Source organism: Vombatus ursinus, unplaced genomic scaffold (genome assembly GCF_900497805.2).
Source record: "Vombatus ursinus unplaced genomic scaffold, bare-nosed wombat genome assembly UNPS02014820.1, whole genome shotgun sequence".
In the NCBI taxonomy this organism is placed as follows: domain Eukaryota; kingdom Metazoa; phylum Chordata; class Mammalia; order Diprotodontia; family Vombatidae; genus Vombatus; species Vombatus ursinus.
In genome coordinates this window covers 17904920-17925538 of record NW_020954598.1, presented here as the reverse complement: position 1 = coordinate 17925538, position 20619 = coordinate 17904920, and positions in this window count along the sequence as shown.

Below are 20619 nucleotides of genomic sequence, written 5' to 3'. Positions count from 1 at the left end.
TGCTTGTTGACTGACTGATTGATAAGTTATACATTGATTGTAGTTCTGCATCAATGGAGAGGATTTTCACACTGGGAGTTTCCCACACTGATGAAATCAGGTTCAAAATAATAGATTTAATTACACCCCCCCCCCGCCTCTGTACTACTACAGATCAGGAAATTGAGACTCTGATCAGGGAAGCTACTCTCCTAAGATCACATAGCTAGTTAGTGAAGAACTCGTAGTAACACCTGTCATCTGATTAATACAATGCTTTTTTCCAGCACACTGTTCTGGTTTCATATATAGAAATCATCTTCCTAATATATTCAGGGAAAGTAACATGGTTCTGTCATTTACTGGGTCTGTTATCACTTTCTCATGAATTCCTTTTGGGGCTGAAAAATATAAATTCCTTGTTTACTAAAATAGTGTAATGTTATTTCAATAAAAGTTTGAAAATTTTAGCTAATTGGTTTCCTTGTTTAAGTTTAAATATGATACCTTATGCCTAGTCCCCAAATCTGAGCTGCCTGATTCCTTGAAGACACAAGAGGGGTGGGAAGTGTGACCAGCACACTCCCAACCCGCTATTAAAAGGAAAGATTTATGCTGCCTGAGGCAACCTATCTTTTTACTTAAGACTTCCTATTTCATTTCATATACTCTATAGAGATATAGTCCCCAAATTGAAAAAGGAGCCATACCAGGGAGGTCTAGATGCTAGATAATCTCATTACTAAAGGATGGTATAGTGTGGGGGTATACTGGAAAGTCCACATGATTGTGTGATGGTCAGGATTGAATACAAAGAATTAAGTGTTTGAGAATGTATTGGGTTAAGGATGCAAAGCAAGGGGCTTATTCAGTTTATCAACTGATGACTAAACTGGCAAGGGAAACATGATCTGTGATGTCATTGCCCAGTTATGCCTTGGAAGGTAGGGTGGGGCACATTGGGAAAATGAGTCTGTATTATAGGGATGGGCTAATGTTAGAGGAGATACAGGAAGGTATTGAAAGTAGACAAGAAGTTTTGGGAATGGACAGAATAAAATGATTCTTTGTATATATATTATAGGTGAATAGGTGAAGAGGGAAATGCCAGGCTTTATAATTGCAAAGATGCAAAGATTATGCTAGAGTGGCAGAAGAAACAGATTTGAAGTGATAGAACCTTGATTTGAATTACAGCTTTGCTGTTTACTAGGAAAGAAGGAAACAACATTAATTAAGTACCTGTTATGTATCAGATACTATGCTAAGTGCTTTACAAAGATTATTTCATTTGATTTTCACAATAACTCAGGTAGGTAGATGCTATTATTACATTTTAAAGATGAGGAAATTGAGGCAGATACAAATTAAATGACTTGCCTAGGGTCACACAATTAGTAAGTGTCTGAGGCCAGATTTGAGATTGGGTCTTTCTGATTCTAGACCTTGTGCTCTAGTCACCGTGCCATGTAGCTGGGCAAATCACTTAAATTTTCTAGTTTTAAATTTCCTCTTCAGTAAAGTGAGAGTATTAGCCTAGAAGTTCTCTTGGGTCCCTTGGTGCTCAAGAGCCTATGTTCTTATACTTCTCTAGGAGAACCCACAGTTGCTGATATGAGGATGGCCAGAAATCTCTGAACTCACCAACAACTGATTCTGGTAGTTTGCCTATGTTTCGTTAGAGTAATAGAAGTATGGTCATGTTCATTTGGAGTTTGTATCCTATACTAGATACTTGACTGAATTTCTGAATTAGTGACTGTTGGCTTCTTTCTTGGTTTTTCCATGGTTGTTTACCTCTCAGATGGCCATTTTGCCTCATTTTAACCTAATGTGTCTTCATATGGATTTCTTTCTGCATCATTGAAATTACTACATTATCAGATTTACTAGTTGATGACACAGCTCATACTTACCTTGACCTACCTTGGTCCCTCATTTCTCTCCTTCCCTACCTCAGGCCATAGAGATTTGTCATTAACCTATTCCTCTACTCCATGGGACAATATGACAAGACTCTAATGTAATGTTAAGCATGAAGAACTAACTTGTGTCATTTTAAGGGCATCAAAGCACTCTGGCTTTTAACAGGGACTTGAAGTTATGAAAGGATTGTAAGATTTAGAAATAAAAAGGACTTTAGATATCATTTTGTTTATCCCTCTCATTTTGCAGCCAATAGTGAATGATGACTGATACTTGGGACTTTTGCAATAAGGCTGAGTGTTGGTACTCCAACCAGCCTACAAGTTTGATCATCTGTGCTTCTTTTTTAGGCAAACCAGACATGATCCCAAGCCAAATGAAAATTAGCATCAAAGTTGATCTGAATATATAAATGTTTCATTCCTACCATGGCACATTTTTTGCTTTTCTTGTGGAAATAAGTTATGGTAGATGTCAAGCATGTTGTAAATAAATTTCCTTTGGAAATTCAGCATTCAATCAATCAGCAAGTATTTATTAGGTGACTATTATGTGGAAAGCACTGTGTTAGGTGCTGGGGATATATCTATATCTATATATACATATAGAGAGAGACATCTATATCTATCTATATCTACATATCTAGCTCTATCTATCTATCTATATCTATCTATGTGGGGCAGGGGTCAGAAAGTCTCATCTTTGTGTGTTCAAATCTGGCCTCAGACACTTACTAGCTATGCTACTCTAAACAAGTCATTTAACTTGTTTGCATCAATTTCCTCATCTATAAAAAGAGCTAGAGATGGAAATGGCAAACCACTGCAGTATCTCTGCCAAGAAAACCCCAAATGGGGTCACAAAGAGTTGGACATCACTGAAACAACTGAATTTATAGAAGGCAGTGATTGCACTGTCTTGAAGAAAGTCAAGGATTCTGAGAAGCAGAGGAGAGGAATGAATAAATTTCACACTTGCAAGACAGCCAATATAAAGGCATAGAGACAAGAAATGGAATGTTGTGTGTAAAGAACAGAGAACATTCATCAAAATCATTACGTACACCTTTTTCTACCCTTTTCAATTACATTCTATCCTTCCCACTCTTTTCCTTACCCCCTTCCCCAGCTTCTCTTCCAGGACTAATTTAAAACAAAGTTTTTTTTCTTATACTAAAACACCAAAGAAATTAAGACCATCTTTTTTTGAAAAATTCTGGTAACTGGGGTTTGGATGAGTCCATATGCTCAAAAATATTTGCCAACCTATAGCAAGATCCCTCAAATTATAAACATAATTCTCATGATGGGACTTCAATCAATGCACTAGGTAGCCATGTGTCTACTATTTATTTCATGAAACAATTATTATTTTACGTATTTTGTTAGAAGAGGAATCAATTTGACTCTATAGAGCATATTTTACATTTACATATTTTACAATTGTTATTTTATCTCATGAAGCCTCAGCACATTGGAGAATTACCTCTGCTTTTAAATTGCCTTATTTCTAGGGGTCAGAGCAAGTCCGGTGCCCGCATGGATCAATGACTGATATTTTGCCTTACTGTCTTTATCCTTAGGAGTAAAAAGGGTAATAATCATGAAAATCACGGCTGGCTGTTCAAGTTTCTTTCTTTGGTGTCTACCACCCTGTGGATCCAGAAATAATTAATGAATATGGCAGTGGTGGCTTTAGAAGCTCTCCAACCAAAAGGAATTTGGAAAAGTCTGCCTCTAGGTAGGCTTGCGGTGGGAAGAGACTTCACCTGGCCAGATAAAAATCTTCCATGCATCTGTGAGTCACTTGAGTACATAAATTGAATCAATTGTCTTTGTCTAGCTTGATCTCTTGTCTGTAGTGCCAAGCTGTTTCAGCCTAATAGTTTATAAGTTGCCTTCCCAAAGATGCCTTTCTTGGACCTCATTGTGAAATTCTGGGTTGAATGTTGCTTTTGCTTCTGACAATACCTTCTATTTCTGATCTTTTTCCACTCAGTGCCTTGCTTGCCCAGTACTTGATATTGTCTTCTTGCACCAAGTTCCTGAATTTCACCACTCCTTTCCTTATTACCTAGGCATAGGAGGGTTCCACTAGTATCACATTCTCACCAGACCCCAGTCCAGTTCACATTTGAGGTGAAACCGGGCAAGAGTAGCAAATTATTTTGGGATCTAATATTTTTTCCTAAATGGAAGATAAGGGGCATTAAATAAAATATTCTGCTCTACATCAAATAGTTTCTGATTCTGTACAAGTCATTCCCCAATTGATAAATGGTCAAAGGATATGAACAAGCAGTTTTCAGAGGAAGAAACTAAAGCTATCTATAGTCATATGAAAAAATGTTCTAAATTACTATTGATTAGAGAAATGCAAATCAAAATGATTCTGAGATACCACATCACACCTATCAGATTGGCTAACATGACAAAACAGGACAATGATAAATGCTGGAGAAGATGTGGGAAAAGTGGAACACTGATGCATTGTTGGTGGAGTCTTGAACTGATCCAACCATTCTGGAGAGCAATTTGGAACTATGCCCAAAGAGCTATAAAATTGTGCATACCCTTTGACCCAGCAATACCACTTCTAGGTCTGTATCTCAAAGAGAAAATAAAAATAAGAAAATGATCCATACCTACAAAAATATTTATAGCAGTTCTTTTTGTAGTGGCAAAGAATTGGAAATTGAGGGGATACCCCTCAATTGGGGAATAGCTGAATGAGTTGTGGTATATGAATGCAATGGAATATTATTGTGCTGCAAGAAATAATGAGCAGATGAACTTCAGAAAAACCTGGAATGACTTATACGAACTGATGCTGAATGAAATGAGGAGAACCAGGAGACCATTGTACAAAGTAACAGCCCCACTATGCAATCACTGATAGACTTAAGTCTTCTCAGCAATTCAAGAATCTAACAACTCTAAAATTCTCATGATGGAAAATGCTATCCACATCCAGAGAAAGAACTATGGAGTCTGAATGCAGATCAAAGCATACTATTTGCGCTCCTTTTCCTTTGTTGTTTTGTTTTATTGCTTTATTCTTGTGGTTCCTACCATTAGTTCTAATTGTTCTTTACATCATGACTAATAGGAAATGTTTAATATGAATGTATAAGTAGAGCCTATATCAGATTGCATGCCATCTTGGGGCAGGGAGAGATCAGGGAGAGGGAGAAAATTTAAAACTCAGTATCTTATGGAAATGAATGTTGAAAACTAAAAATAAATAAATGAATAATTTAAAAAATAGTTTCTGATTCTGGCAGTGATGTCATGGTGGCCTCTTCTTTATAGGCCACTCACCAAGAGCTCCCTCTCATCCTGCCTTCTTCATCTCATATAACTCAGATGTCTTCCTTCACTATCTCCTCCTTCATCTCTGTCTCATGCAAAGAAGTGGCCCTACTCCTTGACAAGGCAAACTCCTCTACCTGCACAAGGATCTCATTCTATGCTGTTTCCTCCAACAGTTTGCTCCCTCTTTAATCATCACTCCATCACATCTTCAATCTCTCCTTCTGTACTACCTGCAAATACACTCATATCTCCTCTATCTTCAAAAAACCCTCACATAATCTTCCCATCCTCACTATCATCCTAATCCCTCCTGCTCTTTTTGACAAAACTCTTTGAGAAAGCCATCTGTAAGATGCTTCCACATCTTCTCCTCTCACTCTTTTCTTAATCACCTACAATCCAGCTTTCAATTTCATCTCTCCACCAAAACAGCTCTCTCCAAAATTGCAATGATTTTCTAATGGCCAAACCCAATGACCTCATTCTCCTCAATCTTTCTGCAGCCTTTGATACTGTTGGTCACCCTTTCTCCTTGACATTCTCTTCTCTCTAGATTTTTAGGACACCACTCCCTCTTGGTTCTTTTCCTACCTATCTGACCCCACTTTATCAATCTCCTTTTCTGTGTCTTCATTCAAGTCACGTTCTCTGGCCATTGGTGTTTCACAGGGCTCCATCCTGAACCCTCTTCTCTTCTCCTCTCTCTTTAGTATTTAACTTGGTGATCTCCTCAATTCACATAGATTCAGTTATCGTCTTCATGCTGATGATTCTCAGAGCTACTTATGCAGCCCTAACCTCTCTGCTGACCTCTAATCTTGAATTTCCAACTGCCTTTCAGATATCTCCAACTGGATGCCCAGTAGAAATACTGAAGTAAACATATCCAAAGCTGAACTCATTATCTTTCCACCTAAATCTTCCCACTTCCAAAATTCCCTATTATTATTGAGGCAAATACTTGTATTACATTTCTCTGTGCTTATGTTCTATATAATCCCCAATTCTGATGCTAAGCATGAACCTAAAGTCACATAGGACATAAGGGTAAAAAAATCATAGTTACTAGAGAAATGTTATAGTTGAAATGAGGAAATGGAGCATAAAGCTATGGTAGACTATATGGCCCAGAGATACTGGAAGAGCTGGAAGAGATCCTTAAGTTCGTGCTCATCTTTTTACAGATGAGGAAACTGAGGACTAGGGAGGGCATATAAGTTGCCTAAGTTTAAAAAGAGAGTAAATAACAGAGTTGAAATTTTAACCCAGGTCCTCTGTCTCCAAATCCAGAGCCCTTCCCACTATACCCAACTGTTGATATGCAGTTGCCCAAACAAGAGACGAAACAGACAGAGGAATGATTCAGAGTTGATTACTAATGGGGAGACTTCTTGATTTGTGAAAGGGACAGAGATATTGAGGGAATCAGGCAGGGTACTTGTACCTTCATGGCTAATCTGAATACAGAGTGGGTGGCCAGTTCAGAGCTGCAGGAAGGTAAGAGATAGTTAAAAGTAACTCATTACTCTAATGGAGTGCTCTCAGAAGGTACAAGCCTAGGAAACAACCTTGTAAGTATGAAGGAGCATGAATTATTTTTAATAATGTTTCTTGATTATCCTGTTCCATATGGTCCTGGTAATTAGTACGGTACTACATTTGGCCACTCATCACTGTACAGTTGGCATGCGTGACGCAAAAGTAATCAGCAGCCGGTTCAAGTTTATTTTTACTTAGCATGCATGCAGCTATACATTTTGAACAATCATTTAAATTAATGAGTATTCCCACAAACACTTTTAGGAGAGGACTATTCTATCCTCCATTGAGAGATAGGGTAACTAAGGAAGTAAGATTAATGAGACTTTACCTTCAGTCCCAGCAAAAAGCATCAAGATAAAAACCCGGAGCAAAGACCCATTGTCCGTGGTCCCTTTCCTGTGACTTCTCCGGGGAGAAACAAACTCTGTACCTCAGATGACCCAGCTTTCTTTCCTCTTGTCCTTCCTCAGATGTGAAAAAGTGTGTGCACGACAACAAGAACATTGAAATTGAAATTTCGAATCTTTGTTCTTCTACTTACTATCCATGTGATTATGACTAAGTTACTGGTCAATTATTCTGAGCCTAAGCTTCCTCCTCTGTAAAAGACAGGTAAGCTAACTATTGCACAGGGTCATGGTGAGATACAAACTATAAAGTTACCAAGTTCACTATAAATCTATAATATGTATATTGTTGTTCAGTCATTTCAGTCATGTCCAAATCTGTGACCCCATTTGAGGGTTTTCTTGGGAAAGATATTGGAGTGGTTTGCCATTTTCTTTTCCAGCTCATTTTATAGATGAGGAAACTGAGGCAAACAGGGTTAAGCAACTTACCCAGCATCACATTGCCAGTAAGTGTTTGAGGTCAGATTTGAACTCAGGAAGATGAGTCTTTCAGACTCCAAGCCTGGCACTCTATCCACCGTACCACTTATTTGCCCAAATCATATATCATATTAGAAGTCGCTAGGTGTTGCAGTGGATAGATCATCGAACTTGGAGTCAGGAAGATTCAAATTCAAAGATTCAAGTTCAAATTCAGCCTCAGATTCTTACTAGCTGTGGGGCCCTGAGCAAGTCATTTAACCTTTATTTGCCTCGGTTCCTATCTGTAAGATGGGGACACGCTGGAGAAAGAAATGTCAGACCACTCCGGTATCTTTCCTAAAAAAACTCCAAGCACAAAAGTCTATGAGGTCATGTAGAGTTGGACATGAGTGAAAAATCAGATGACAGCAACTACAATAACAACAATAACAGGTGGCACAGTGGATAGAGCAACGGTCCTAAGTTCAGGAAGGCTGAGTTCAAATTTAGCCTTAGATGCTAACTATGTGACCATGGATGAATCATTTACCCACTGCCTACCTCAGATTTTTCATCTATAAAAGTGATAAGAAAAGGACCTACTTCTAAGGGCTATTTTGAGGATAAAGGGAGACAATGGAGATAAAAGGAGGTATTGCTTGTAAGGTGCTTTGCAAACCTTAAAGTGCTATATAAATCCTACCTATTATTATTAGAATTATGATGTAACATTATAATATATTATTAGTAGTAATAATAATATCAATTATAATTCCTCCTTCAAAGTCTCATATACTGCCTGACAATGAGTTCAGTGAATTTAACTCACTCAATTTTGAGGTCAATCTTGTTTTGGACAAATTTGGGTATGGGAGAGGTGCTTGGATCAGAAATAAACCATATCAGCAACAGTAACGTGTATGAGATAATCACCTTCTAAGATATTTTCATGAATACCTGCTGGAAATTTTCTCCAGAGTAGAGTGGCAATTAACCCAGAGTCTAGAACTCAGGCTCAGATTCAGGTAAGTGACTGGTGATTTGAAACTAACCCATTGCCATTCAAAGAAGTAGAGTATATAGCTTTTTAAAAAATCCCTTCAATTACATGTAAAAACAAGTTTAACATTAGTTTTAAAACTTTTTGAGTTCTAAATTCTCTCCTTCCCTACCCCCCACCCCCCGCACTGAGAAGGCAAACAATTTGATATAGGTTATATATATGCATGCAAAACATATTTCCATGTTAGTCATGTTGTAAAAGAAAATACAGACAAAAACCCCAAGAAAAATAAAATAAAGAAAAAGTATGCTTTGATCTTCATTCAGATTCCATCAGTTCTTTCTCTGGAGTTGGATACCATTTTTCGTCTTAAGTCCTTCAGAATTGTCTTGGATTATTGCATTGCTGAGAATAGCTAAGTCATTCAGACTGATCATCATATAATATTGCCGTTGCTATATACAATGTTCTCCTGCTTCTGTTCATTCACTTTGCATCAGTTTATGTCAGTCTTTCCAGGTTTTTCTGAGAGCATCCTGCTCATCATTTCTAATAGCATAATAGTATTTCATCACAATCATACACAGCAACTTGTTCAGTCCCCAACTGATGGACATTCCCTCAATTTCCAATTCTTTGCCACTACTAAAAGAGCTGCTATAAATTTTTTGTACACATAGGTCCTTTTCCTTTTTATTTTTTTATCTCTTTGGGATACAGATCTAGTAGTGATATTGCTTGGTCAAGTGGTATGTGTGGTTTTATAGACCTTTGGGCATAGTTTCAAATTGTTCAACAGAATGGTTAAATCAGTGTACCACTTCACCAACAGTGCATTGGTGTTTCAGTTTTCCCCCATCCCCTCCAACATTTGTCATTTTTCTTTTTTTGTCATATTAGCTAATATGATAGACATGATGTAGCAGCTCAGAGTTCTTTTAATTTGCATTTCCCCAATCAAGATTGATTTAGAGCATTTTTATATGACTATAAATAGCTTTGATTACTTCATCTAAAAACTGCCTGTTCATATCTTTTGACCATTTACCAACTGAGGAATGGCTCTTATTTTTATAAATTTGACTCAGTTCTTTCTATATATCTGAGAAATGAGGTCTTCATTAGAGAAACTGAGCACATAGCTGTGAAGACTGTCTGAAAAGACTGGGCCATGATCTTTGATTTAGCAAGCTGATGTTTTGGAACCCTACGTGTGTGTGTGTGTGTGTGTGTGTGCGTGCACACGTGCGCATGTATTCTCTGGTTGTTCAATGACTTGTGTAGACATCTTAAAATGGATTTTGAGACAGGAAAGTTCAGGATTTTTTAGTCTGGAGAAAAGTAGATTTCAGGGAGTGGCGGCAGCAAGGCGTACAGGAAGTATGGTCATTGCTTTAGATGTTTGAAGGTCTATCATTTAGCAGAGGGATGCAATTTGTCTTACTTGGCTTTAGAAGAAAGAACAAAAAGGAGTGGGTAGACATGTCAAAGAGGCACATTGCAACTCAATTTATGGTAAAAGCTTCCTAATAATAAAAACTCTATTAAAATGCAATAGGCTGTGTTGGGAATTGTGAATTTCCTGACACAGGATGTAATAGAACCATAGATTTAGAGCTAAAAGGGACTTTAGAGGCCTTCAAAGCCAACCCCTTTGTGTTACAGATGAAGAAACTGAGGCCCAGAAAAATAAAATAACTTGCCCAAAGTCACATAGCTAGTATGTTTCTGAGGCAGAATTTCAACCCCAGATCCTCCTGACTCCAGGTCTTGTGGGTATTCTACTGGAGCACAGTATATCTGAAGGAATAGTTGAATCTGAGCTCTTGTCAAAGAGGTTGTAAATTATGTTTATGTTTGGTATGGGTTGTACTGGATAAATCAGAAGGTCTGTTGCTACATTAAAATCTCTTGACATTTTGAGGTAATCATAGGAAGAAAGGAAATAAGAATTTCTTAATCACCTACTCATGTTCCATGCACTGTTCGAAGCATTTTACAAATACTATCTGTCATGATCCTCACAACAACCTTGGGAGTTAGGTATTATTATCATTCCCATTTTACAGTTGAGAAAGTGTCACAAAGTCAGTATTTAAAGCCAGGTTTGAACTCAGGTCTTCCCAACTCCAGGTCTTATGGTCCATCCACTGTACCACTTGGCTGCCTCTAGCTAGTGATAGCACAGTGCATATACATTTTAAAGATAATAGTAATAATAATAACTAATATTATATATTGTTTGCACAGTGCATATATATTTTAAATGTAGTAATAATAATAGCTAATATATATTGTATACACAGTACATATACATTTTAAATATAATAATAATAACAGCTAATATATATTATATATGTAGTGCATATACATTTTAAATATAGTAATAATAGCTAATATTATATATTGTATACACAATGCATATACATTTTAAATATAGTAATAATAATATCTAATATTGTATATTGTATACACAGTACATATATATTTTAAAGTTAATAGTAATAATAATAGCTAATATTATATATTGCATACACAGTACATCTACATTTTAAAGATAATGGTAATAATAATAGCTAATATCATATATTGTATGGTGCTTATATGTGCCAGATACTACTAAGTGTTTCACAATTATTGTCTCATATGATCTTTGCAACAGTCCTAGGAGGTAGGGGCTATTATTATTTCCATTTTACAGAAGAGGAAACTGAAGCAAACAGAAGGTAAGTGACTTGTTCAGGGTCACACAGCTAATGAGTGTTTGAGGTCAGATGTGAACTCAGGAGATGATCTCAAATTGTTGGTGTGATCCAAAACATCGCTGTGGGAGCATGATGATATTAGCAAGAAGCTAAGTCAATTCTCCTAAGCTTATCTGGGTTTAATGTAGTGCTCAAAGGGACATCATAGACTGGAATGAGCTGAAAGCTGGCTGCTCAGCTTCATCAGAGCAGTTAGCCTCCAAATGTGTTACTATTCCTAGCAGCTAGTGGCTATGTGATTATAGGAAACAATTTGGGGAGGCATAGCAAATAACGTTAAGTTTGCATTCCACATTCCCAGTTTTTGTTCTTAGACTAGTTCAGAAGAGTGTTTTATAGATTAGATTGTGGGTGACAGAACAAGAATGGGAGTGAGGAGAGAGCTGGGTTCAAATTCTGCCTCTGATGCTTACAAGCTCTATGACCAAGGTCAACTTAATTTCTCTGAGCATCAGCTTTCTCTTACGTAAAATGGAACAGTTAACTGTTATAGTTAACAGAGGATTGTGGTGGGAGCTCAAATGAGTTAACCTTATATAGGAAATGTCTGTTGTTTAAACTCTATAACACTGTTTCCTTTTGAATGATTTGACTCATAGAACTTTAAATTAAAAGGGGCCTTAGAAAAATAATTGACATAGCCTAGAGGAGTCAAACATACTGCCTGCATGCCCTGTGAGAACCAGGATACTCCTGAGTATAATCCAAGTCAAATTAAAATGTAATTGGGAAATATTTAACAACATAAATAAAAAGTAGCAAAACATGTATGATACCTATATGTGGTTTTCTAAATCAATAGGCAGCTCTTTGGGATGGAGGTATATAATTTAGTGGTTCCCATTTCTACTTGAGTTTTATAGTACTAGTCTAGACTATTGCTGGCAAAACATTTTTATCCTCATTTTATAGATGAGGGTACTGAGGAAGTTAAATAAATATCCTGTGATCTTACATATGGATAGAAGAAACTGGAGAGTGATAATGAATGTGTTGGGTAAGAAAATCAAGATTCAGAAAAGATCTTAACAGGAAGAAATGATGGGACCAAACCAAAAAGATGAAATTTAATAGAGATCAATAAAAAGTCCTTCATGTAGGTTCAGAAGAATTTGTTAAACAACTATAAGATGGGAATGATCTGGCTCAATAAAAATTCACATTCAGAAAAGATTTGAGAGTGGAAGAGTCCCTGGGATCCTACCCTTTACCTTTATCCTGGGTCACACAACTATTAATACTTTGTCTGTGTATATAATTCAGAGAAACACAGATGTCACAATGAATGAATAAAAAAGTATTTAAATAAAAAGTATTCCCAAAGAGCTATTAAACTGCCTGTACCCTTTGACCCAGCAATACCATTACTAGGTCTGTTTCCCAAGATGATTTAGGGAAAAAGGAAAAGAACTTATGTGTTCTAAAATGTTTATGGCAGCTCTCTTTGTGGTGGCAAAGAAATGGAAATGGCAGTGATGCCCATCAATTGGGGAATGGCTGAACAAATTGTGGTATATGATTGTGACAGAATACTATTGTGTTATAAGAAATGATGAGCTCAATGATCTTAGAAAAACATGGAAAGACTTGCACAAAATAATGAAGAGTGAAATGAGTAGAACCAAGAGAATATTGTATACAGTAATAGCAATATTGTTTTAAGAATAACTTTGAGGGAATAAGTAATGTTGACTATTATAAATACCCAAATTTATTATAAAGGACATATGAAGAAAGATGCTATCTGCATCCAGAGAAAGAGCTGATAAATAGAAATATGTATAGAATAATTTACATATACATATACATATACATATACATACATACATACATACATATATACCTATTTGTGTCTAATGATAGCCATGGGGGGGGGAAGGAAGAAAAAAGGAAAAAAAAAGGAAATTTACATGATAATTTTGTTGTATATTTGAAAGGTATAGCAAGCTGTGCATAGTAGATTTTAAGTTTCATGTGCAATCATCTTTTTTATTATACTACGTTATGGAAATGCTTTTTTATTCTAAAAATGTATTTATAAGGTGCTTACTGTGTTAATATTGTGTTGGGACACAAATATAAGACAGGCAATTCCTGCCCTCAAGGAATTTGCATTCTAATGTAGGAAGACAACACACAAATGGGTACTAGAAAAGGAGTGGAATAGACAAATAATGGTATGCCATGGAAATAACCTAGAAGTGAGATGTAGGCACAGTCTGGTTACAAGATAAGGTGAAAGCTCTCCTACTAGAGCTCAGGCAGCCAGGAGAAGAGTCCAGGCGGCTCCTTGGGAGGTTGAGGTGGGAGAAAGTTGAGGAAGATGGCTAGAAGAGCATGATCTAGAAATGACCAGGAAATAGAATGGACTCTGCCTGGGGCCCATGCATCCAATTACAAGAGATGTTGCTAAGGACCTAACACCTATCCTGAAAGACTTCAGCCTCAAGTTTGCATAATACCCCTTTACCTCAAAGGCATATCATGTAAGACAGAGGGCTTGGAGCTGAAAGTCATTTTCAGATTTGAAGATTCAAGATCACAGCTTCTTAGGAATCTCTAGTGGTCCAGTTGCTCTGAAACTGTTTGAATTGTTCCGTATTCTGGATGATGCCCTTTCTTCTTTTTTTTGTTCTTCCTGGATTCTTCTTCCCCACCCCCATCTGAGTTTCTGTGTGCTCTCTCCCCTCTTGGTACTAAAATTATTTGTGTACATGTTGGATATGTCCCTTAAAAGAATGCAACTTTTGTAAAGGCAGGGTATGATTCAATTCCCCCCCACCCCTTGTACCTCTATTAGCTCAGTAGTTGGTATATGACAGATACTTAATAAATGTTTTCTGAATTGAATTCAATTAAATGTAGCAAGTGTGGATGATTGATCAGGAGAGCCAACTTGATGAGATTGAAGAGATGACACCATTGTTTTGAGACTTTGTTTACATATTAAGGTCTCTTATTGTGCCTGCTAGATGGATAGAAACTCCTTATGGAGTGATAAAGTTTTACATTCCCATATATTGAACCATTCTTATGGAGTAATTAAGTCTCAGAAGTGGAAATGATTTAATTGGCTCGGGCTATTCTGGTATCTTGGATTTACACAAAAGGTATATCAGAGTTGGGTAATAATGGAATGGGCTACCTTCTGGGTTAATGGGGGTGGGGTGAGAACTTGTCAAGGAGAGGTTAGGTAATGAGCTTTCCAAGATGTCGTAAACAGGATTCCTGCATTGGCTGGGAGTGGCTAATATTTAATCTTTTAGTGTTCTATGATTCTTTGACTCTTTGCTGACTGGCACTTGAAAAAGTGATAGGAAAGTAACAACAAGCGTGCTGTTTATCAGTCATTCAAACAAACAAACAAACAAAAAGGCATATGTTGCACCCAGTGTGACTTATTGTCTCCTTGTGAGCACGTGTCCACAATTTTAAATAGTGATGGTTTGTGTCATTGGCGTAAGTAATAAAGCAAAAGGGAAATATTTAATATATTTTATAAAATCAAACAAATATTTCATTGATGTAATGTCAGTGTTTCTCCTGTGGCTGCTCTTCCTCCATATGAGAGGGAATTACTCAAGTATTTCAGTTCAGATTCTTAAAAACTTTTTCCAAAGCCGTCATGGAAACCCACACCCAAACTGCCCACTTAAGTCTTTGTTCCCAGGGCTTGTTTGTCGTTAGCTGTGGGTGTAGCTGAACAAATATTTCAACAGATTGATTTCACAAATGTCTCATTCTATCATTGCAATGAGCCGCCTTCCTGACTACCCCTGAGAGAGCTGTGTGAGTGGTGCTGGGGGCCTTTTTGTTTTTAATGAGGAAGCATGATTTTGTAGGCCTGAAATAGCTAGATTCTTAGACTAGAACATACCAGATAATCCAAGGTCCTGAACAATCATTATTTTTTATCTTTGTGCAAAGTAGGCATGGTTTAGGAGGGCTCATAGGGTACCTTTGGTTCTAATACAAGCATTCCTTCATGCTCCAAGCAGGGAAGGGCACTTCATAGCCCTTGCCAACTCTGCTCAGAGCTGTAACTAGAATGAAGCAAATAGAGCTTTGCTCCAAGGTGCTGATATCTAGAAGGCATGCTTTCTTCTTGTTAGGGAAGGTGCATGATGTTCCTTTCCTGCTTCTCTCACTATGTTTTCTTCCATATGGTGAACACCATCTTCATGCCTTGCCACAAATTCCTCTAAAGGCCTATGCTATCAGGCACTCAACCACCTTTAGGCTGCTACTCTCAGGGCCCTGTCATTGCTGAACCTATTAAGAGGGGCTATTCTTACTCCTCATTCTTTCTGGGGAACAGAGCCAGGTCTACATCTCTTTCACCATGGCCACTTCCACTCAGACTTTCCTCTGCACAACACCACTACTCTTACCATATTTGTTTTTTTTCCACAGATTAAAAAAAATCTAGTTATTTCTCTGGCCTCCTATAAGGTCTTTAGGCCAGTTCCTCAAGACCAGATCCCTCCTCACCTTCTACCTCCATGCACACACAATTCCTCTAGACCAGCTCAGTTGCAGCCTAAAGCAGCTCCAGCTGGACCATAGGAAAATTATTTTGGCAGCTGTGTGAAGTCTGTATCAGAGAAGGGAAAGCCTGAAGACAGGAAAAGCAATCAGGAGGCTATTACCATTGTTCAGGAGGGAAATGACGCCTGAATGAGGATGGTGGCAATTTGAGTGGATAGCACAGGACAGCATGCAAAACATGGACTCATAGATTCAGGTTTGGAAGGGACTTCCAAGGTCATTTTGTCTCACCCCTACCGGAACAAGAGCTGTATCTAAAGCAGGGGTTCTTGACTTGGGCTTGTGACCTTTAACATTTTACCTGGGTATTAACACCTTACAGCCATTTCCCCTGCCTTTTCCAAAAAGTAATTCTCCTTAGCAGAGACAACAGAAAGACTATAAAAGTTGAGAAGCTCCTATTCTTGATATGATGTTGTTTTCATACCACAGTAGCAGTACTATCCCTTCCCTTTTCTTTATTGTGGATTAAAAAAATCTTTCAGGTTCTTTAACTTTTCTCAATGGTGTCTACTCATGCAGAGTACTAAGCTTATGGGTCTGTTTCACATTTTTGTATTCATTTACCACTTATGCTTCCATATTCACTTACTAGCCATGTGACCCTGGGCAAGTCATTAAACTTCCCCCAGTCTCAATTTCCTCATCTTTGAAATGGAGATAATAATAGTACCTACCTCTCAGAGTTGTTGTGAGGATACAGTGAGATAATGTTTGGAAAGCACTGTGTAAACCTTACAATGCTATAAAAATGCTAAACTTTTTCATTATTATATTATGTAATTATATAATATATAATATTATATATTATACTATATATAGTATACTATATACTATAGTATAATATATAATATAATATATAAATATATATTATATTATATATTATATAAAAATGCTAAAAATTTTCATTATTATATCATTATAAACAATTATTTTAAAAATCTATATTGGTAAAGGTTTCTATGCAGTCTTTTAAAAAAGAAATCTTCCTTTTTCTCCTCTTATAATTTTTTTCTCTTTGTGCTTTCAGAATTTAGTTCTTAAGATCTTCCCATCTCTTTGGGATTTCCCCTATAGGGTTTTAAGCCATGGGATTTTCCTTTGCATCCTTTGAAATCTGCTATATAAATATTTAGACTGCATGTCAGACCATGGGCACCTTTATTCTCTTCCTCTATCACAAATTCTAAGATGGATTATTAGCTTTCTCCAAAGGTTCCCTCCATTTTCACTTCAGGGGCCAATTATTCTTCATTGGTGAGAATAAGGTATAGAAAAATAGTCCCATTCATTGCTTCCTCAACTTCTAGAAGAATAAACACATCATTAAAGTAAGCTAAGAAAGCCTTACCTATTCTTCTTGTCATAGATAGAAAACCATCTTATGTTCAGATAATTGAATTGACCAGCCCTACTACATCACATCTCCATGTCTGGATTTTTATCTGTTCCCTGAACTCCTAATATAATTCTTCCTGCTGTTCAGGCAGTCTTTAGCATTATTTTCTAGCAAAATCACTTCTCTTTCTGTCTCCTTTCTTTTGAATAAGGGATATCCTTCCCGAACCATATTCTGGTCATAAGTATTATCCCATCAAGTCTTAGCGATATCTATCAGGTCATATTTATCTCCTTGCCTTAGGATCTTTAGGATCTCCAAATAATCCCTAATCTTCAGAAGCTCCAGAAGCTCCCAGTCAAATCTGCCTTGCTACCACTCAACCAGGAGTCATCATTACTTGTCTCTTTTTCCTCTGATTTTAACAAAATGATCTCTTTCCTGACAGTATCTCTGGTTTCTTCTTCTTTTTTAAAGTTTTATTGACATGTTTTGTTTTTACATTACAAATATTTCCAGATTCCACCCCATTCTGTGCGAACTATCTTGTAACAAAGTAAAACAAGCAATACTCAAACTATGGCAATCTCATCTGAAGGTTCATGCATTGTTCCACACTCTATAACCTTTCAATCTTTCTGTTTTTCAAAAATGTTTTTAAAAAAATAAAAATGGGTTTTTTCTCCATTCCACTCCCTCACTCCAATGGGAAAAAAGGGCAAACAAATTCCTTTTAACAAATATATATAATCAGGCAAATATGTAATCAAATGAATTCACTCATTGGATGTGTTAAAATATATACCTATATGTATATACACACGTGCATATACTTATATGTTTATGTGGACATGTATCCCATATGTTTATGTATACCAACAATATATAATGCATGTGTTTATACATAAACATGTATGTGTTTCATTTTACATCCTAAATTTCTATCACCTCTCTATTAAGAGGTTTGCATGTTTTATCACCAGTCCTCTGGAATTGTGGAGAACCTATGGTTTCTGTATCATTTTTTTCTTTGAAACCAAGTAATTGCTTTCTTCTCATTGGGTTTGGTCCTTATATCTAGTACTTAGCTTCAGATGTTTAGCATACTTTTCCCCATTCTGCTTTGTGTTACATTTTTCTGCCCTCCAATGTCCTAACAATAGTTAGAATTTTTCTCTGCTTCTTTAGATCCTATTTCTTCTATGTCTTTTACATTGAAATCCTTTCCTTTATTTTTTTAAAGGAACATTATTTATTCCTGAAATGCACTGATAAAGCTATTGTTACTCATTATCATTATCAGTAGCAAAGTGAAAAAAGGTGAATGTAGCTTTGTGCCTTTTGTACTTGTGTGCCTTTTACTAACTAAGTTAAAATTCATCCCCTCATTATCTTTTCTCCTTCCCCATCCACCATGGGACATTTATAGGGAGATATGTGTTTAGGTTCATCCTCTGGCCCTGTGTCTTGTATGCTTGTGTTTGCATCCTTTCTTTCTTTTTCCTATGAGGGGTGACGTGGAGGGAGGACAGAGAGAATAGAGATCTGGAGAATACAGTGGCATGGTGAAATTGGTATGCTGGTGAAGGAGTTAACTGGCTAAAAGGTAAGGTGAACAAAGCCTAGTCAGACTTAAATTTATTTAGAAAGACCAAGGATGTGGAGGAGAAGGTCACTCACTGGTATTTGCAGTGACCTGGTTAGCTCTGTTTTAAGACTATAGTGTTACAAGCATGTTATCTCAAGGACATGGCAGGACAACATGGGCTATTTTTAATTGAAAAGAGAAGATCAGCACTGACCATGGAAAGAAGACCCTGAATATTATGAGGGACAGGGCAAGGACAGCATTAACGCATTTTGACTACACTGAGAGTAAACAACAACAACAACAAAGGTAGGACAACCAAGACTGATTACTGAGTGACATTTAGATAGAGACAAAGAAGGAGTGAGACCTGTGTATGCCAGAAAAGGGGGACGTGGCTTATTGAATAGAATTCCCTGGATCCAGATGAGAAATGAGACTTTTCTATGTAAATGTCTAATGGCATCTTCTGCTGTCAGGAGAAAAGTGGGATAGCTCCCCAGCAAGCTTCAGTGCTTTTAGTTGGTGATTTGGGAGGTGGGGCACTAGCAGTTAGGGGATCATGAGAAGCTTCGTGTAGAAGATGGCACCTGAACAGAACTGTGAAAGAAACTAGGTGGGGTGGGATAAACCTAATAGTATAGTATAAATTTATTTTCTTGGATAATTGCAGATATGATCAAGGGTTTTAAACGAATGGAAAGAGAAGGGAAAAGATATACATGCAGTAAAATTCTTAGCTAAACCCAAATACTTTCAGTCAATTAGTCTTGTATGTTTAAGTCTACTAAATAACTGTAAATCTATTCCGGCCTCTCACTATCCAACCCAATCAATGGGGACAGAATATAGAGGATGGGAAAGTACAAGGATATTTCTATCAATTAGTAGCAAAGTTTAAATAATATTATGTTGATATGATTATATAATTGTATTTCATCCTATGAATTTGTGTCTGTTAAAAGTTAACTAAACCTCTGTCTTCTTATAGAAAAGGAAGTAAAGAGAACTCTATGGAAGGCAGAAGTTAGATGAAACAAGGTGGATAGATCATAGATTTAGAGTTAGAAGGTGTCTTAGAGGAAATTTAGTCCAACATGATCATTTTATAGCAGGGAAACAAAGGCTAAGGGAAGTTAAATGAATTGCCTAGGTCACAAAGGTAGTATCAGAGGTGCAAGAAAATCATGTTTATATTGGTGCTTCAGCTTCTGTTTGATTATGGCAGTGTTGAGGCATGGTGGAGATGCACTGACTACCAATTAATCCAGCAGTCAATGAACCAGCATTTATTAAATACTTGCTTACTGTGGATTAGGATGGTACCAAACTCCTGCCTCTCAAGGCAGGTAAATAGGTTACAATATCTTATCATCAGAAACACTCTAATACATTAAGACTAATTAAGGAACTCTCAGCAATTGAATTCTCAGAAATAAATTAGTAATCATTTATTAAGTATCTACTTTGTGCCATGCATTGTGCTAGGTGCCAGAAATATGAAGATAAAAATGATTCAGTACCTGCCCTCAAGAACTTTATAGTTTATTGAGGAAATATACATTCATATTAATAAATCAAAATATATCCAAAGTAAATGCAGGGTAATTTGGGAGACTGAGAATTAGCAACTGGGGATAATAAGACTAAGAATAAAAATAACAACAATAGTAGCTATCATTTCTGCAAAGTTTGCAAAGCACTTTATAAATATCTCATTTAATCCTCACTTCAATCCTGCTGCTTAGAGAAATTGATTGGAGGAAAATGTTTAGCTTCTTATTAGAGCTGACTACAGGGGAG